This window comes from Arachis ipaensis, chromosome B9, assembly GCF_059453495.1.
Source record: "Arachis ipaensis isolate K30076 ecotype BB chromosome B9, ASM5945349v1, whole genome shotgun sequence".
NCBI classification, from domain to species: Eukaryota; Viridiplantae; Streptophyta; class Magnoliopsida; order Fabales; family Fabaceae; genus Arachis; species Arachis ipaensis.
The window spans coordinates 120,802,985-120,808,984 of NC_142444.1; the positions used below are offsets into that span (position 1 = coordinate 120,802,985).

At 41.3% G+C, this 6,000-nt stretch overlaps 1 non-coding gene across 1 annotated transcript; it reads left to right on the plus strand.

Moving 5' to 3' along the window:
- The first annotated feature begins 3,062 nt into the window (after positions 1 to 3,062).
- On the plus strand, positions 3,063 to 3,170 carry LOC148546130 (small nucleolar RNA R71). Its single transcript, XR_015901654.1, has one exon. It is a non-coding gene; the product is annotated as a small nucleolar RNA R71 (small nucleolar RNA).
- Positions 3,171 to 6,000: the final 2,830 nt, after the last annotated feature.

The following is a 6,000-nucleotide window of genomic DNA, read 5'->3' on the forward strand; positions in this document are numbered from 1 at the left end:
TCCTAGTTATTATTCTTTCAAGAGCCAACATATTTAACATTCTTAAACAACAACTTCAAAAGACATATGCACTGTTCAAGCATTCATTCAGAAAACAAGAAGCATTGTCACCACATCAATATAATTAAGCTAAGTTCAAGGATAAATTCAAAACTCATGTACTTCTTGTTCTTTTGGATTAAAACATTTTTCATTTAAGAGAGGTGATGGATTCATAGGACATTCATAACTTTAAGACATAGTCACTAACTACTGATGATCATGTAATGAAGACACAAACATAGATAAGCACATAACATAGAAAATGAAAAACAAAAGAAATAAGAACAAGGAATGAATCCACCTTAGTGATGGTGGCGTTTCCTTCTTGAGGAACCAATGATGTCCTTGAGCTCTTCTATGTCTCTTCCTTGTCTTTGTTGCTCCTCCCTCATTGCTTTTTGATCTTCTTTTATTTCATGAAGCATGATGGAGTGCTCTTGATGTTCTACCCTTAGTTGCTTCCAATAATTGTGTGGAAGAAAATGTATCCCCTGAGGTATCTCAGGGATCTCTTGATTTGCAGTCAAATGTTCTACCACTGAGCTATAGACCCTTGATGGAAGCTTTTGTCTTCCCTTTCCTCTTTCTAGAGGTTTCTCTAGCCTTAGGTGCCATCAATGGTTATGGAAAAAAAACAAAAAAAGCTATGCTTTTACCACACCAAACTTAGAATGTTGCTCGCCCTCGAGCAAAAGAAGAAAGAATAGAAGAAGAGGAAGAAGATATGGAGGAGATGGATGGATGTGTGTATTCGGCCATATGGGTGGGATTGGGTGGGAGAGATGTTGAATTTTGAAGGTAGTGGGTGTATGGATGTGAGTGGTAGATGGAAAACAGAAGGGATGATCATGAATGGAAAGAGAGATGATGAGGTAGGTGGGGATCCTGTGGGGTCTACAGATCCTGAGATGATCCTGTGGGGTCCACAGATCTTGAGGTGTCAAGGCATTTACATCCCTGCACCAATTTAGGCATGCAAAATGCCCTTGCACACAACTCTGGGCGTTCAGCGCCAGGTTGGTGCTCATTTTAGGCATTCAACGCCCATTTACTAGCCATTTCTGGCGTTGAACGCCAGAACCATGCTTGTTCTGGGCGTTCAGCGCCAGGCTGCTGCCCATTTTGGGCGTTCAGCGCCAGAACCATGCTCTGTTCTGGCACTGAACGCCAAACAGATGCTCCTCTAGGGTGTGATTTTTCTTCTGCTGTTTTTGATTCCGTTTTCAATTTTTATATTTATTTTGTGACTCCACATGATCATGAACCTATAGTTAGATAAATAAACATTGGGTTGCCTCCCAACAAGCGCTTCTTTAGTGTCAATAGCTTGACAGTGGGCTCTCATGGAGCCTCACAGATGTGCAGAGCTTTATTGAGACTCTCCAACACCAAACTTAGAGTTTGGATATGGGAGTTCAACACCAAACTTAGCGTTTGGTTGTGGCCTCCCAACACCAAACTTAGAGTTTGACTGTGGGGGCTTGGGTTGACTCTGCTTTGAGAGAAGCTTTTCATGCTTCCTCTCCATGGTTGCAGAGGGAGATCCTTGAGTTTTAAACACAAGGGAGTCCTCATTCCATTGAAGGACTAGTTCACCTCTGTCAACATTAATCACAGCTCTTGCTGTGGCCAGGAAAGGTCTTCCTAGGATGATGGATTCATCCTCTTCCTTTCCAGTATCCAGGACTATGAAATCAGCAGGGATGTAAAGGCCTTCAACCTTTACTAACACGTCCTCTACTTGTCCATAAGCCTGTTTTCTAGAACTGTCTGCCATCTCTAATGAGATTTTAGCAGCTTGCACCTCATAGATTCCTAGTTTCTCTATTACAGAGAGAGGCATGAGGTTTATTCCTGAACCAAGGTCACACAGTGCCTATGGTACAGGGTATTATGAACTTTCCAGGATCCTGTCTCTTCTGAGGTAATGTCAGTTGATCCAGATCACTTAGTTCATTGATGAACAAGGGAGGTTCAACTTTCCAAGTATCAATGCCAAATAGTTTGGCATTCAGCTTCATGATTGCACCAAGAAACTTGGCAGTTTGATCTTCAGTAACATCCTCATTCTCTTCAGAAGAGGAATACTCATCAGAGCTCAGGAAGGGCATAAGGAGATTCAATGGGATCTCTATGGTCTCTAGATGAGCCTCAGAGTCCTTTGGTTCCTCAGAGGGAAGCTCCTTATTGATCACTGGACGTCCCAGGAGGTCTTCCTCCTTGGGATTCACATCCTCTCCTCTCCTCACAGGTTCGGCCATGGTGCTTATGTCAATGGCCTTGCACTCTCCTTTTGGATTCTCTTCTGTATTGCTTGGGAGAGTACTAGGAGGGATTTCAGTGATCCTTTTACTCAGCTGGCCCACTTGTGCTTCCAGATTTCTAATGGAAGATCTTGTTTTATTCATGAAACTTATAGTGGCCTTAGACAGATCAGAGACTAAGTTTGCTAAATTAGAAGTATTTTGTTCAGAGTTCTCTGTCTGTTGCTGAGTGGATGATGGAAAAGGTTTATTATTGTTAATCCTGTTTCTTCAACCATTATTAAAGCCTTGTTGAGGCTTTTGATCCTTCCATGAGAAATTTGGATGATTTCTCCATGATGAGTTATAGGTGTTTCCATAAGGTTCACCTAAGTAATTTACCTCTGCTATTGTAGGGTTCTCAGGATCATAAGCTTCTTCTGCTTGAGAAGCCTCTTGAGTACTGTTGGATGCAGCTTGCATTCCATGCAGACTCTGAGAGATCATATTGACTTGCTGAGTCAATATTTTGTTCTGAGCCAATATGGCATTCAGAGTATCAATCTCAAGAACTCCCTTCTTCATAGGCGTCCCATTATTCACAGGATTCCTTTCAGAAGTGTACATGAACTGGTTATTAGCAACCATGTCAATGAGTTCTTGAGCTTCTGCAGGCGTTTTCTTTAGGTGAATGGATCCACCTGCAGAAGTGTCCAGTGACATCTTTGATAGCTTAGATAAACCATCATAGAATATATCCAGGATGGTCCATTCTGAAAGCATGTCAGAGGGACACTTTTTGGTCAACTGTTTGTATCTTTCCCAAGCTTCATAGAGGGATTCACCTTCTTTTTGTCTGAAGGTTTGAACATCAGCTCTAAGCTTGCTCAGCTTTTGAGGAGGAAAGTACTTGGCTAAGAAAGCCGTGACCAGCTTATCCCAAGAGTTCAGGCTGTCTTTGGGTTGAGAATCCAACCATAATCTAGCTCTGTCTCTTACAGCAAAAGGGAAAAGCATGAGCCTGTAGACTTCAGGATCTACTCCATTAGTCTTAACAGTATCACATATCTTCAAGAACTCAGTTAAGAACTGAAAAGGATCTTCAGATGGAAGTCCATGAAACTTGCAGTTCTGCTGCATTAGAGAAACTAATTGAGGTTTCAGCTCAAAGTTGTTTGCTCCAATGGCAGGAATGGAGATGCTTCTTCCATGTAAATTGGAATTAGGTGCAGTAAAGTCACCAAGAATCTTTGGTGCACGAATTGTGAATCACACTTTTCACAACTCGTACCACTAACCAGCAAGTGCACTGGGTCATCCAAGTAATACCTCACGTGAGTAAGGGTCGAATCCCACGGAGATTGTTGGTTTGAAGAAATCTATGGTTATCTTGTAAATCTTAGTCAGGAAGTCAATTATGTTTATCAAGTGAATTGCGAATAAACAGGAGAGCATGAATTAAAAGTTACTTGTTATGCAGTAATGGAGAATATGTTGGAGTTTTGGAGATGCTTTGTCTTCTGAATCTCTGCTTTCCTCTGTCTTCTTGTTCACGCACGCACGTCCTCCTATGGCAAGCTGTGTGTTGGTGGATCACCGTTGTCAATGGCTACCTTCCATCCTTCCAGTGAAAACTACGCTCACGCGCTCTGTCACAGCACGGCTAATCACTGGTTGGTTCTCGATCCGGTTGGAATAGGATTTACTATCCTTTTGCGTCTGTCACTAACGCCCATCCTTCAAGAGTTTGAAGCTCGTCACAGTCATTCAATCCTTGAATCCTACTCGGAATACCACAGACAAGGTTTAGACTTTCCAGATTCTCATGAATGCTGCCATCAGTTCTAGCTTATACCACGGAGATTCTGATTACAGAATCTAAGAGATACTCATTCGATCGGATATAGAACGGAGGTGGTTGTCAGGCACACGTTCGTGGTTTGAGGAAGGTGATGAATGTCATAGATCATCACCTTCATCACAGTTAAGCGCGAATGACCATCTTAGATAGGAACAAGCGTGTTTGAATGGAAAACAGAAATACTTGCATTAATTCATCGAGACACAGCAGAGCTCCTCACCCCCAACAATGGGGTTTAGAGACTCATGCTGTCAGAGAATACAAAGTTTAGATCTAAAAATATCATGAGATGCAAAAATAAGTCTCTAAAAGTTGTTTAAATACTAAACTAGTAGCCTAGGTTTACAAAAATTGGATAAACTATGATGGATGATGCAGAAATTCACTTCTGGGGCCCACTTCCGTGTGCTGGGGCCCACTTGGTGTGTGCTGGGGCTGAGACTTAAGCAATTCACGTGCAGAGGCCATTTGTGGAGTTGAACGCCAGTTTTTGTGCCAGTTTGGGCGTTCAACTCCAGTTTTTGCTCCTTTTCTGGCGCTGGACGCCAGACTTGGGCAGAGGACTGGCGTTGAACGCCGGTTTACGTCGTCTATTCTTGTGCAAAGTATGGACTATTATATATTGCTGGAAAGCCCTGGATGTCTACTTTCCAACGCAATTGGAAGCACGCCATTTCGAGTTCTGTAGCTCCAGAAAATCCACTTTGAGTGCAGGGAGGTCAGAATCCAACAGCATCAGCAGTCCTTTTTCAGCCTAAATCAGATTTTTGCTCAGCTCCTTCAATTCCAGCCAGAAAAATACCTGAAATTACAGAAAAACACACAACTCATAGTAAAGTCCAGAAATATGAATTTTTCCTAAAAACTAATAAAAATAGACTAAAAACTAACTAAAACATACTCAGAACTATATGAAATTATCCCCAAAAAGCGTATAAAATATCCGCTCATCACAACACCAAACATAAACTGTTGCTTGTCCTCAAGCAACTAGACAAATAAAATAGAAGACTAATAGGTTGAGAAGCAATAATATCTCAGAGTTTTTTTTTTATTGAAGCTCAGATCCTAATTAGATGAGCGGGACTAGTAGCTTTTTGCTTCTGAACAGTTTTGGCATCTCACTTTATCCATTGAAGCTCAGAGTGATTGGCATCTATAGGAACTTAGAATTCAGATAGTGTTATTGAGTATCCTATTTCAGTATGATGATTCTTGAACACAGCTATTTTATGAGTCTTGGCCGTGGCCCTAAGCACTTTGTTTTCCAGTGTTACCACCGGATACATCAATGCCACAGACACATAACTGGGTGAACCTTTTCAGATTGTGACTCAGCTTTGCTAAAGTCCCCAATTAGAGGTGTCCAGAGTTCTTAAGCACACTCTTCTTTTTGGAGTTGGACCTTGACTTTAACCGCTCAGTCTCAAGTTTTCACTTGACACCTTCACGCCACAAGCACATGGTTAGGGACAGCTTGGTTTAGCCGCTTAGACCAGGATTTTAGTCCTTTAGGCCCTCCTATCCACTGATGCTCAAAGCCTTGGGATCCTTTTCAATTGCCCTTGCCTTTTGGTTTTAAGGGTTATTGGCTTTTTCTGCTTGCTTTTTCTTTCTATATTTTTTTTTATTTTTTTTATTTTTTTTTCTGCAAGCTTTGTTCTTTGCTGCTTTTTCTTGCTTCAAGAATCATTTTTATGATTTTTCAGATTATCAATAACATGTCTCATGTTCATCATTCTTTCAAGAGCCAACATATTTAACAGTCTTAAACAACAAATTCAAAAGACATATGCACTGTTCAAGCATTCATTCAGAAGATAGAAAGCATTGCCACCACATTTAACCAATTAG